Source organism: Triticum aestivum, unplaced genomic scaffold (genome assembly GCF_018294505.1).
Source record: "Triticum aestivum cultivar Chinese Spring unplaced genomic scaffold, IWGSC CS RefSeq v2.1 scaffold19435-4, whole genome shotgun sequence".
NCBI lineage: Eukaryota > Viridiplantae > Streptophyta > Magnoliopsida > Poales > Poaceae > Triticum > Triticum aestivum.
The window spans coordinates 688238-702981 of NW_025228059.1; positions in this window are offsets into that span (position 1 = coordinate 688238).

Here is a 14744-nt window from a genome sequence, read left to right on the forward strand (position 1 = left end):
CGGGGAGGGTGCGGTGGGTCATCGGCGGCGGTGGAGCAGAGGAGGATGCAGTGGGTCGGCGGCGGCGGTGGAGCGGGGGAGGGTGCGGGGGGTCGGCGGCGGCGGCCGGTGGAGCGGGGAAGAGGGTGCGGGGGGTGCTCGGCGGCGAGGGGGACCGGATCTGGCGAGGTGGGATAGCAATCGAGATGGAGGGGGATCGAGATTGAGTGTCCATGAAATTTAAAAATATTCATGAGTTCAAAAAGTGCCCATGAAATACAATCGAGAAATGAAGGCTACAATTTAAATACAATCGATCTTAGCTAGCTATCTGTTCACAATCTTCTTGCCCTTATTTTTCGTAAATGGAGTTCTTCTCTTGAACGGACGTCCTTTAGGTAGGGTGGTCCTGCTTCTTCTTGTGGTGTATGCTGATACTTCATCGTCGTCGTCATGTTCCATCTTCGGGTCGCCGTACTTGTCGAAGTCTTGCTCATTGGCGACTCCATCCATTCCAATGATCTTCCTTTTGCCTCTCCTCACGACAACACGGCTGGGCTTTGACGGGTCGGTAATGAAGAAGCATTGGTCCACTTGGGAAGCCAGTACCCATGGCTCATTTTTCGCGGTGACGTTCGCGCCTGCGGTCTTGGATTTGGCTTCGGGTATAACCATGGTGGTGAAATACCAGTCTTCTTTTATGACGCTCTTGGCCCATCTGACACGGAACATCGGGACCTTCTCTCCAGCGTAGCTCATCTCCCAGATCTCCTCGATCCTTCCGTAGTATCTGTCCTTGTCGTTACCGGTGTAGGATTCCATCGTTACCTCGGAGTTCTGATAACCATCGCTCTTCATGTCCTTGTCCTCGGTGTAGAATGTGTAGCCGTTGATATCGTACGCCTCATACGTCATCAGGTTGTGCTCGGCGCCCTGTGACAAGGCAAATATGAGTTGTTCTTCCGTGGAAGAATCCTCATGTAAAGGGTACGGCAGAAGCTTCTGCTTGAACCAACGCGTGAAACATGAGTTGTGCTCTTTGATTATATCTCTGTCCGTCCTCTGTTGGCCTTGCTCATTGTACGTCTTCTCAATAAAGGTTTTGTGCTCTACCACCCAAGGATCGACCACGTCTATGTGTTGTACCGCGACTAGGTTTGCTCTTTCAAAGTCGGCGAGTCGACCATCGAAGTCAACATGCATTTCGCGGCGACCCTCACGGTGACCCCATCCAGCGAGCCCGCCGAGGTGCCTGTTGACGGGCAGACCAACGGGGTTCTCGATGCCTAGATAATTCGTGAAGTAGGAGATGCACTCTTCGGTCAGAAAGCCCCTGGCTATGCTTCCCTCTGGACGTGACATGTTGCGAATGAATCCTTTGATGACACCATTCATCCTTTCAAACGGCATCATGCTGTGCAGGAACGTCGGCCCGAGTTGGATGATATCCTCCATGATATGGACCAGCAGATGCACCATAACGTCAAAGAATGCGGGCGGGAAGTACATCTCAAGCTTGCATAGTATCACCACGATCTCTTCCTGTAGCCTTCTGAGTTGCCTCACGCCAACCGACTTCCGAGAGATGACGTCGAAAAAGTTGCATAGGCCAAATAGCGTTTCACGGACGTGCGCGTCCATGATCCCATGGATTGCAACTGGAAGTATCTGCATCATCAGCACGTGATAGTCGTGAGACTTCATCCTGCTAAACTTCTGCTTCGCTGAGTCTAGGTATCTGCTTATCTTCCCCGTGTAACCGTAAGGAAGTTTTACTACTACGAGGCAGGTGAAAAATTGATCGATCTCCTCCTGACTTAGAGTGAAGCATGAGGGAGGGAAGTCATTTCCGGTCTTCTTGGCCTTTTTGCCTTTGCGACGACTTTCCGTGTCCTACTTCGCCTCATCATCATCATCATTAGCGTGAAGCTCCTCCCTGATGCCCATTGATTTCAAGTCTGCCCTTGCTTTCGGACCATCTTTGGTCCTCTCTGGCATGTTGAGCAGGGTACCAAGCAGACTCTCGCACACGTTCTTCGTGATATGCATGACATCCAGGCTGTGAGGCACACGGTGGATCTTCCAGTAGGCAAGTCCCAGAAAACAGACCTCGTTTTCCATAACTTCAGCAGCGGCTCTGGCGCCTTTTGCTTCTTTCCCGGCAGTGGGCAATCTTTCCAATTTTTCAACAGCTCGTCTATTTCCTCGCCGCTCCTCGTACGCGGGCGTCTTCGGGGTTCGGTTTCACCATCGAACAGATCCTTGCGTTTCCTCCACGGGTCATCGTTGCGAAGACACCTTCGATGTCCCATGAACACGGTTTTCGAAGACCCGGGATCTCTATCTAGCTGGCGATACGTTGTGTCATCCATGCACCTGACGCATCCAGAAAATCCGTGGACCACCTGCCCCGCGAGATATCCGTAACTGAGATAGTCGTGCACCGTCGTGAGCAGTGCGGCTCTCATAGGGAAATATTCTTTCTCTGCGGCATCCCACGTATTGGCTGGCGTTTTCCACAGCGTGTCTAGCTCCTCTTTCAGCAGCCCCAGATACAGATTGATGTCGTCTCTGGTTGTTTCGGCCCTTCAATTAGCATACTCATGTGAATGTACTTCCTCTTCATGCACAACCAGGGGGGAAGGTTGTACATCCATACAAACACATGCCAGGTGCTATGTGTGCTTCTCTGGCTGCCAAACGGATTGACTCCATCGGTGCTCGCGCCCAGCATGATGTTCCTTGGATCCTTCCCAAATTCTCGGTGTTCGAAGTTCAACGCTTGCCACTGGCTCCCATCCTTAGGGTGACTCAGCATCTTGTCATTTTTATTTATCTCCGGATCATTTCCGTCATCTTCTCGCTTCTTCTCCTCCCTATCCGCGTGCCAACGCAGAAGCTTTGCTACCTTAGGGTCCGTGAAATACCGCTGCAGACGAGGAGTGATCGGAAAGTACCACACCACTTTTCGAGGAGCTTTCTTCCTCTTCTTGTATCGAGTGACGCCGCACACCAGACATATGGTAGACTCCGCGTGCTCGTCCCGATAAATGATGCAATTGTTCATGCACACATGGTATTTCACGTGCGGTAAATCCAAAGGACACATGATTTTCTTCGCCTCCTCAAAACTGGTCGGGCACTTGTTCCCCTTGGGAAGACGTTCGTGCCAGAATGACATGTTCTCGTCGAAGCATGCGTCGGTCATTTTGTGTTTTACCTTCATCTTCAGAGCCATGAGCGTTACTTTCGGGTGGGTATCCTCAGGGCTGGATCCTTCATACAATGGAGTAACCGCGTCTATCTCCAGTTGATCCAGCTTGGCTTTCTCTCGGGCGGCAGCTCTTGCGTTATCCATTTTCTTGAGAAGCAGCTCTTGAATATGAGGGTCCTGCACCCAGCCCATCGATGGTCCATCGTCGTCTGCTCCGCCGGCATCTTCATCTTCATGATCATGCCCTTCGTCTGCTCCCGCATCTTCCTCATCATCATGTCCGGCATCTTCTACATGATGACTGTGTACAGCATCACCGTCGTCATCATGTCCCGGAGATTCTTCGTCTTCTCGCCTGCCCGAGCCGCGGTGGTTGTCTTGCTGCCCTTCCTCATTTCTTGTCCGGCCCCCATGGACGACTTCATAGTCATCTTCATCACCTTGCCACCGATAGCCATCCATGAAACCACGCAAGAGCAGGTGGTCCCGCACCTGCCCGGAATCCGGGTCCGCAATAAGGCTCTTCAGCTTGCATCTTTGACACGGACATCTTATCTCCGTCTCATTCTTTTCAAGCATCTCGGCCTTCGCGGATCTCAAAAACCTATTCACGATGCCTTCAGTCATCGTGCGGACCATGGTCGCCTGCGGGGTAGAGAAAAACGATATTTTAGAACCAAGAAAAAATTTGGCATGACTTTCCCTAAAAATAGGACCAAAAAGAATGCATAGTGCCGAAATTCTCGCCGAAACGGAAATGAATCAACATTCCGGCAAAATATTGGCAACTATCGCATTTCAAATACCGGTACCTGCAAACACAAACATATATGCAACACCACAAACATATGCAACACCACAAACATACATAGATCTAGCTAGGCCATAAAAAGTGCATGTGCACGTTGTTGGAGGGAGAACAACATAAAGATAGCTTCCCCCTTACTTACCCATCAAAAAAAGGTAATTTAACCACTTAATTTGGATGAATTTATGAGACAAGCTTGGAGGAGGAGGTGGAGAGAATGAAGTGGGGAAAGTGAGTGGGTAGTGTGGCTGTCCAAAATATCTAGCTCGTCCTAGGTTACTAATGGCGCACCACCAGCAAATGCGCCATTAGTAACCCTGGTTACTAATGGCGCACCTACGGGTGGTGCGCCATTAGTAGTTTTGCAAAAAAAAACACACTAATGGTGCACCAGGGAACAGTGCGCCATTACTAGATTAAACTAGTAATGGCGCACTGTTCCCTGGTGCGCCATTAGTAGTTTTGCAAAAAAATAAAAAATAAAAAAATATAGTAGTGGCGCACTATGAGGCTGGTGCGCCATTACTAGTTAGAACTAGTAATGGCGCACTGTGCCCTGGTGCGCCATTAGTATGTTTGGAAAAATAAAAAAATTGTTACTAATGGTGCACCGTGTGTCTGGTGTGCCATTAGTGTCTTTCACACTAATGGCGCACCAGCCCGTGGTGCGCCACTGCTATATAGTAGTGGCGCACCACATGTCTGGTGCGCCATTAGTGGCCATTCCATCTATAGCCCTTTTCCTAGTAGTGGAGCCATGACTCCTACCATGAATTGGTGATTCAACATCAAACTGTTGTATCATTTCGGCCATGATTTCGGGCGATGGTGGATTGTCGCCACCACAGCCATAACTAGCGGGTCTAACCATCCTGCTTAAAACATCGGGGAGCGGTTTAACAAGGGGTGGAGCAGGTGTATGGAGTTATTCATGATGTAACTTGAACAGCGATGCAAAGGCGCAGTATGTACAAAGCAGTAGTCACTGAAGACATACCGATGCATATGCAGGGCCAATAACACGATGCTCGCATGCGTTCGGTCAAGAGAAACATCCTATACATAATAGGTGGCACGCATGCACGCGATGGAGGGATATCACAACGGGACATAGCAAAGGCTACATCAACGTCGGAGAAAACCATTGGAGCGAGGGATTTGCAAGTGACGACACAGGGTGCCCTCGATGAAAGGATCCTGCGGTCAGTGAACATTGTAAAGCATATCATGACCCTGAATTCGAGAAAGGGGGTAACACAAATCTCCGGATGGATGTGATCACGAGAACCTAGTATAGAGTTAGCAAAATCATTTAACCTGAATAAAGGAGAGATCAGAGTCCCAGAGTATAGGCGAGGAGTAAAAGATCCTAATACCACCCAATGGCGATGTGGGCCCGTAAGCCACACATCCATGTTAGTAAATCAGTTTTTCAAAGACTAGACTCAACTTCGGCCCAGGAGTTGGAAGGGGGATCCTACAGGCAGTCGGCTTTGATACCAACTTGTGACGCCCCCGACTCGACCGTACACTAATCATACACGTAAATATGTACGATCAAGATCAGGGACTCACGGGAAGATATCACAACACAACTCTAGACACAAATTCAAATAATACAAGCTTCATATTACAAGCCAGGGGCCTCGAGGGCTCGAATACAAGCTCGATACACAAGTGTCAGCGGAAGCAACAATATCTGAGTACAGACATAAGTTAAACAAGTTTTGCCTTAAGAAGGCTAGCACAAACATCAACGATCGAAGAGGCAAGGCCTCCTGCCTGGGACCTCCTAACTACTCCTGGTCGTCGGCGGTCTCCCAGTAGTAGTATCCGTCGGCGGTGGCATCTGGCTCCAGGGATCCACCAACTGGTTGCAACAACCGGAAAGAAGGAAGAAAGGGGAAAAGGGGGTAGCAAAGCAACCGTGAGTACTCATCCAAAGTACTCGCAAGCATCAGATCTATACTAAGTATGCATTGGTATCAAAGGAAGGGTTGTATATGTGGACTGAACTGCAGAATGCCAGAATAGAGGGGAAGGCCTAGCCTATCAAAGACTAGCATCTTCAAGCAGCTCCAAGCGTCTTGTAGGATGTAGAAGAGTAAAGAATTGCATTTTATAATTATCAAACATGTTGTAGCCTTAACGCCCAGAGATCCTTCCTCGACTCCCTACGAGAAAGCAATCTCGGAGCCACATATCCATCACATATGAAGTATCCATTTCTAGTTCTATAAGATCAGGATACAAGTCTGAACGTCCATTACCGTGGACACGGTATTCGAATATATATCTTCCCTGCAGGGGTGCACCACGTTTTCCAACACGCTCTATCACTCTGGCCAGACACACCTTTCTGGGGTCAATGCCCGACCTCGGAAGATCAACACGTCGCAGCCCTACCTAGGCTCAGCAGAGAGGTCCCCGCCGGTCTTCATCCTAAGCACTCCGGGGTCTGGGCCCATCGCCCGTTGCACTCCGGGTCGTTGTGCGCAAGGGGATACCAGCACCACCCGTGAAGTGGATGGGGCACGATCCGGCCCGGCCACAATGCTGAACTGGACGTCTGACAAAGCTTCGGCTGATACCACGACGTCGAGGCCCATAACTATTCTCACGTGGTGGTTAGTGTGTAAAGGCCAAAGGCCAATTCAGAACAAATACCCAAACCTGTTAGTGCATTATTAACAGAAGTGATGGCTGTCGGGACAAGTCTAGAGCTATCACCCCCTCCTGGGTGATACCGCTAAACAGCCAGCCGCCACTGTCACATCGCACGGGTGCTCTCCGGGCCCGCCCGGCTTTCACGACGGTCTCAAGTAAAGTCAAGGTAACTGTGTGTCCAGACATCAAGGGGAAAACCCGAGGAAACACCCCCGGTGGATTCCACTCAATGTAATCATCAAGGTGAACGTAAGAGGGACCACCCTCGAGGTTCACACTTGAGGTGTTACACGACAGAGCCGTATCGGGAATGGTGAAAGAGGAAATCACCCTCGATGACCACGACCGAATAGCTACACTACAGAATTATCATCAGGAGTTCGTTATGAGGGATCACCCTCGGCACTCGATAGTAGCTCTATAGAGTCGAGCAACTAAAGGGGCGTGATGTGATGTGAGGTGTCGGGCTCTGGTCGTCGATCACGTTGATCGAGGCGTCGATGATGAAGCAGGGGCAACAAGGACAAGTGGGGGTCACTGAGGGATCACTAACCAACATATACTAAGCAATTTAGGATAAGCAGGTAAGGTACAACAGCAGGTTACAAAAACAGGCTATGCATCAGAATAGGAGCAAACAATAATAGTAGTAAAATCTAATGCAAGCATGAGAGAATGGAATGGGCGATATCGGGATGATCAAAGGTGGGGCTTGCCTGGAAGCTCCGCTGAAAGGGAAGAAGGGTCGTCTTCAACATAGTTGATCACAGGGGCATCGGCATCGGTCTCGGGGTCTAACGGAGAGAAGAGGGGGAAGAAACAATAAATATAATGCAAACAAATGCAACACAGATGCATGACAGCGGTAACACGCAGGGCTAGGGGTGTTCTAACGCGGTGCTACACGATACCGGTGAAGGGGGATAACATCCGGAAAGTTTTCCTGGAGTTAGGCACTTTCGGACAGATGAACCGGAGGGGAAATGTTCGACGTTCGCTATGCTAGGGGCACGTAACGGATGAACGGAGCACATATTCCGATTCGTCATATTTTTCTTAGCAACTTTCATGTATAAAACTTTTTCGTCCGAGTTACGGATTATTTTCTATGAATTTCTAAAGTTTTAGCAATATTCTGAAATTATTAACAATTGGAATTTAAATAACAAATTGCTACGTGTACCCAGCTCTGCGTACACAGAAGTGTACCAGAGGCTGACAGATGGGCCAGGGGGTCCTAGTTGACCAGTCAACAGGGCGTGGGGCCCCCTGTCATTGACACATCTAGTTAGTTAGATGACTTAGTAGGCTAACTAATTAGTTAGTTTAACTAAACCAATTTAATTAAGTTAATTAATTGATTAATTATCTAATTAATTAATTTTTTACATCTTAATATTTTAAACCTTTTTTTGGACAGGGGCGTGGGGCCCGCTGTCATAGGCCCAAGTGGCCTTAGCGGGGCGGGCCTAACGGGCAGTGGGCGCTGGGCGATTGTGCCCGAGGCCGTAGCCAGGCGCCGCAGGGCAAAGGCCCCGGGGAGCGGCGGGGCGCCGGCCAGAGCGACACTAAGGAGGCGGCGTTCGCGCGAGCGTGGCTGGAGACGGCGAGGCCGCGAGAGGGGCCAGGAGGGCGCGACCGGTCGGGCCGGCCAGCGTGGCTAGGGACGCGTGGTCCGGCGGCCACGTGTAGTAGGGGCAGGAGCGCGACAGCGGGGCGACGAGCGTGGGGGCAGGGAAGGCCAGGGGCTCACCGACACGGGCGGCAAAGGCTAGCAGCGGGTCGAGCGGGGAGGCGCGCACGGGACGAGCAAGGGCGGCGCAGCGAAGCGCTTGGGGGAGGTGGCAGGCGAGGCGACGGACAGGACGCGGACGGCGGCGGATCCGGCGATGCGGGGCATAGGAGAGAGAGCAGGCGCGCGCGTTCGAATGCGGTCGAGGCGTCACGTTCGAGCGTTGCACGTGGCAGGAGCGGGAAAGGTCTCAAGCGTCGTCGGCGATGAGCACAAGCGGCGGCTGTGTTCGGGCAATGGCGAGGACGATGCTAGACGAAGCGAGGGAACAAACTGGAGGGTGCTGCGGGTTCCTACGGTGTCGAGGAGTGCGGCCGAGGACTCGGTCGAGCACAATGTCGACCAAAATGACGGTGACGAGTGGCGCGGCGAGGACGACCTACGGCCATGGCAGCTAGCTCGGCTACGAGGACGAAAGGGAGCAGGGGAGAGGGGGAGGATGTGTGGTGCTCACCGGGAGGGCGCACGAGGGCCCGGCGGTGGGTTTAGGAGCTGCAGTGGGCGCCGGCGTCGGAGGAGAACGACGACGGTCGGAGGCGGAAGACGGAGTCGTTGTGGTCGCAGCGGTGCTCCCCGGCTCCAGCGGAGGGCACCAGACGACGAGGCGGAGGCCGACGGGGTCTGCGGACTCGACGGAGAGGCGAGAGGAGGCCGGCAGCTACGCGAATGACAACAGCACAGCCATGGCAGTGCTCGGGCGCCTGTCCAGATCGAGAATGGGTGCGAGGGGAGAGGAGAGGGGGAAATGGGGATCTAGGGTTCGTCGACGAGGCCGGGGCTGTCCTATACGCGTGGGGAACGGCGGAGAGGCACGGGATGGCCGCCACGGGACCAGTGACGCCATGGGATGGCCGCCACGATGCCCCCTGCTGCTGTAGCATGAGGAGGGAGTGGACTGGGGTGTGGGTTGGGCTTGTTCTGTTGCTAGCTCAGCCAAGGCCCAGTGGGACATGGGGTGGGCTGTAGGTTTAGGTCCATAGGGAAAAGATGGGGGGGCCCTTTCTCCTTTTCTATTTTGGTTTCAGTTTTACATTTTCTTTTAGTACCAAAAGAGTTTTGTTTTGAACAATACTTGGCACATAAATCTAACACAATACCTTGAGATGGAATAAAAAGTTTAGGGCCAAAACGAGTTGCCTAACCATTTTTAGAAATTGAAAAGGCCAATTTTACATGCTGCTGGACCACAAATTAATTCCCAGGGGCATTTTGGGAATTCAAAAGAGGTTGGTTCCAACATGAGAAATATCCAGGGATTATTTTCCACCCTTTGAACATTTTAGTTTGCATGTTTGAGAAATTTGAATTTTGGACTTTAGTTTGAACTTGAATTTGGATTGCAATTTGGATCAACCGAGGATTAGCAACAGTAAGAGTCGTGACGTGGCACCATTAACTTGGGATTACTGTAGCTTAATTATCCGGGCGTCACAGCAGTACCAAAAGAGTTTTGAAGTGATGCAGTAGCAACCGCTGCTTATCCTCTTGTAAAGTGAAGTTGGTGTCCTCAGTTTGCAGCACTAGGATGAAGTTTTTGCGTCTCCTCCCATTTGCTCTGATATGAAACAGTTTGGAATTTGCATCGCCATGCTTTAACCAAGTTAAACGAGATCGCTGACGAATCTGTATTCTATCCACCGCTGCCAGTCCCAGCACCTTGTACCTCAGGTGTTGTTGCAGCTGGATCTCTACCATAGTGAGGTCTCCAAAATTCTGAGCATAATCAATGCCATAGATAACTCCACCTATGTTGTCTCAACATAGCCGGTCCCAAGCCAGGGTAAAGGAGGAGGGTTGTGATTGGCTTGGCAAGCCAACGTAAAAATTTAGCCACTCTTATGGAGATGAAACCGAAAAGATTTTCGTTGGGGCGTAACCCTCTCAGCGACGCGCCACATCGGAACCCAGGTGTGGTGTCAAATGGGCAGGGTCCGAGCCGTCACCCCCTGGTGGCGCGTTGTATCTTAACCTGGATACGGTTGCAAGTGAGCGAGGATCGGGTTGTCGCATCCTTAGTGGCGTGCTACATCGGCACCCGGATGTAGTGAAAAATGAGCAAGGGTCTTTGCATTTGACTCGACGAGTGTGAAGGGTAAGGAAGCTAGCCGAGCCTAGGAGGATTCGCATAGGTAGCTGGAACGTAGGGTCTCTGATAGGGAAGCTTTGGGAGCTAGTTGATGCAGCGGCGAGGAGAGGTGTTGATATCCTTCGCGTCCAAGAAAAAAATGGAGGGGACAGAAGGAGGTGGAGGATCCCGGCTTCAAGCTGTGGTACATGGGGATGGCTGCAAATAGAAATGGCATAGGCATCTCGATCAACAAGAGCCTCAAGTATGGAGTGGTAGACGTCAAGAGACGTGGTAACCAGATTATCCTGGTCAAGCTGGTAGTTGGGGACTTAGTTCTCAATGTTATCAGTGCATATGCCCTACAAGTAGGCCACAATGAGAACACCAAGAGGAAGTTCGAGGAAGGCCCGGAGGACATGATTAGGAGTGTACCGATTGGCGAGAAGCTCTTCATAGGAGGAGATCTCAATGGCCACGTGGGTAAATCTAACACAGGTTTTGAAGGGGTGCATGGGGGCTTTGGCTATGGCATCAGGAATCAAGAAGAAGATGTCTTAAGCTTTGCTCTAGCCTACGTCATGATTGTTGCTAACACCCTCTTTAGAAAGAGAGAATCAGATCTAGTGACTTTTAGTAGTGGCCGACACTCTAGCCAAATTGATTTCATCCTCTCGAGAAGAGAAGATAGTCATGCATGCGTGCCTCGATTGTAAGTTGATACCTGGAGAGAGTGTTGTCCCTTAGCATAAGCTGGTGGTTGCTGACTTCCGCTTTTGGATTCGTGTCTAGTGGGATAAGCATGCCAAAGTCGCTAGAACGAAGTGGTGGAAGCTCAAGGGGGAGGTAGCTCATGCGTTCAAGGAGAGGGTCATTAAAGAGGGCCCTTGGGAGGAAGGAGGGTATGCAGACAATGTGTGGATGAAGATGGTGACTTGCATTTGTAAGGTGGCCTCAGAGGAGTTTGGAATGTCTAGGGGAAGGAGAAGTGAAGATAAGGATACCTGGTGGTGGAATGATGATGTCTAGAAGGCGATTAAAGAGAAGAAAGATTATTTTAGACGCCTATACCTGGATAGGAGGCAGACAATATAGAGAAGTACAAGATGGCGAAGAAGGCCGCAAAGCGAGCTGTCAGTGAAGCAAGGGGTCGTGCGTATGAGGACCTCTATCAATGGTTAGGCACGAATGAAGGCGAAAGGGACATCTATAAGATGGCTAAGATCCAAGACAGGAAGACGAGGGATATTGGCCAAGTCAAATGCATCAAGGGCGGAGCAGACCAACTCCTGGTGCAGGACGAGGAGATTAAGCATAGATGGCGGGAGCACTTCGACAGGCTGTTCAATGGGGAGAATGAGAGATCTACCATTGAACTAGACAACTCCTTTGATGAGACCAACATGCGTTTTGTGTGGCGAATCCAGGAGTCTGAGGTCAAGGAGGCTTTAAGAAGGATGAAAGGAGGCAAGGCAATGGGCTCTGATTGTATCCCCATTGAGGTGTGGAAAGGCCTTGGGGACATAGCGATAGTATGGCTAACCAAGCTTTTCAACCATATTTTTCGGGCAAACAAGATGCCACAAGAATGGAGAAGGAGTATATTAGTACCAAACTTCAAGAACAAGGGGGATGTTCAAAGTTGTACTAATTACCGTGGAATTAAGCTGATGAGCCATACAATGAAGCTATGGGAGAGAGTCATTGAGCACCGCTTAAGAAGAATGACAAGCATGACCAAAAATCAGTTTGGTTTCATGCCTGGAAGGTCGACCATGGAAGCCATTTTCTTGGTACGACAACTTATGGAGAGATATAGGGAGCAAAAGAAGGACTTGCATATGGTGTTCATTGACTTGGGGAAGGCCTATACTAAGATACCGCGGAGTGACATGTGGTGGGCCTTGGAGGAACACAAAGTCCCAGCAAAGTACATCACTCTCATCAAGGACATGTACGATAATGTTGTGACAAGTGTTCGAACAAGTGATGTTGACACTGATGACTTCCCGATTAAGATAGGACTGCATCAGGGTCAGTTTTGAGCCCTTACGTTTTTGCCTTGGTGATGGATGAGGTCACAAGGGATATACAAGGAGATATCCCATGGTGTATGCTCTTTGTGGATGATGTGGTGCTAGTTGACGATAGTCGGACGTGGATTAAATAGGAAGTTAATGATATGGAGACAAACCTTGGAATCGAAAGGGTTTAGGCTTAGTAAAACTAAAACCGAGTACATGATGTGCGGTTTCAGTACTACTAGGCGCGAGGAGGAGGAGGTTAGCCTTGATGGGCATGTGGTGCCTTAAAAGGACATCTTTTGATATTTGGGGTCAATATTGCAAAAGGATGGGGGTATTGATGAAGATGTGAAACATGGAATCAAAGCCGGATGGATGAATTGGCACTAAGCTTCTGGCATTCTCCATGACAAGAGAGTGCCACAAAAGCTAAAAGGCAAGTTCTTTGGGACGGCGGTTCGACCCACAAAAGCTAAAAGGTGACATGTTCAACAGTTAGGTGTGGCGGGGATGCGTATGTTGAGATGGATGTGTGGCCACACGAGGAAGGATCGAGTCTGGAATGATGATATATGAGATAGAGTTAGGTAGCACCAATTGAAGAGAAGCTTGTCCAACATCGTCTGAGATGGTTTGGGCATATTCATCGCAGGCCTCCGGAAGCTCCAGTGCATAGGGGACGTCTAAAGCGTGTGGAGAATGTCAAGAGAGGTCAGGGTATTTGACATTAGAGGAGTTCGTTAAGAGAGACGTGAATGATTGAAGTATTACCAAAGAACTAGCTATAGACAGGGGTACGTGAAAGCTTACTATCCATGTGCCAGAGCCATGAGTTCGGACTAAAGGCTTTGTTGTTGTTGAATCAAGGCCATAGATGACTTGATTTACAATTTCAGTCAGAAGCTTGATATTACCCACCCTAGTTCTGCTCCAAATCCTCAACGCTTTACCCAATCTGGAGAGCTTCATATGCAGTACTCGCATGGCATCCCCATTCATCACCGGAGTGCCCCAACTGTTGGCAACAAGTTCTTGGAAACCTCGAAGGCACAACCAGTACTGCTCGAATCTGAAACCTTTGAATTTTCTGTGGTTCACTTGGCCAGCCGGGACGAATGCCCAATGATCAGACATTGAAGAGGTGACCGCCGTCAGATGACATTGAGGGAACAAAACATTCCAGTCCAGTGAGCAGAAGGCGTGATCTATTTTGGTCCTGGTTTGCTGCTGGCAAGTGCTAGCCCAGGTGTATCGGCGACCATGCACGCGCAGCTCCGCTAACTCCAAAAAATTGATTGCTACTGTGAATGCATTGAGTAATCTTCGATTGATCTTCGGATTACTCTTGTCGGCGGCACGGTACAGCAGGTTAAAGTCACCGATCAGAAGCCATTGCGGCAGGACAGAGGCTTTGATGGTCTTTCAATTCAGCTATGAACAGCAGCTTATCCTGATCCGACTGTGGACCGTAGACAGTTGTTAGGCTCCACTGCACCCCATTAGTGCACATTGGGACATTGACAGTGATTGAATTTTCAGTGAAGGAGTGGCTCTGAATGGTGAAGAAGTCTTGAGAAACAGCCAAAATCAAGCCATCCCTGGTTCCATCAGCAGGCAGGAATCTGAAGTTGTCACAGAAAGCATTGCCCAGCATTTCAGCCACAATACCACGATCGGCGACTGCTAATTTGGACTTTTGCAACATACAATGGAGGCTCTGCTTTGGCTGACTATATCATGCACACCTTTCCTCCTTGCTAGATTATTCAAAACTCTCACATTCCAATTGAAAATGGTACAGTAGCAGTTATCCATAAAAAACTAAGGAAGCTCGGACGGACATGACAGACAGCAGCCACTGGGTAGCAGACATGCAAACTAACAAACATAACACAGCGCACATCACTCTCCTTCCTAAGTTAGAAGATGCCTCAAAGCTCAAGGACTTTCGGCCCATAAGTCTTATGCACTCTGTCTCCAAAATTATCTGCAAGGCTATGGCTAATAGGCTCGCACCTCACCTTCAAAATATCATACCCCACTCCCGAAGTGCTTTCATCAAGTAGCGTAATATCCAAGACAACTTCCTGTATGTCTCTAATGCTATTTCTTCGTTTCACAGGAAACACAAGCCCGCCCTGTTTCTTAAGTTGGACATTGCCGAAGCCTTTGACTCGGTCTCTTGGACCTACCTT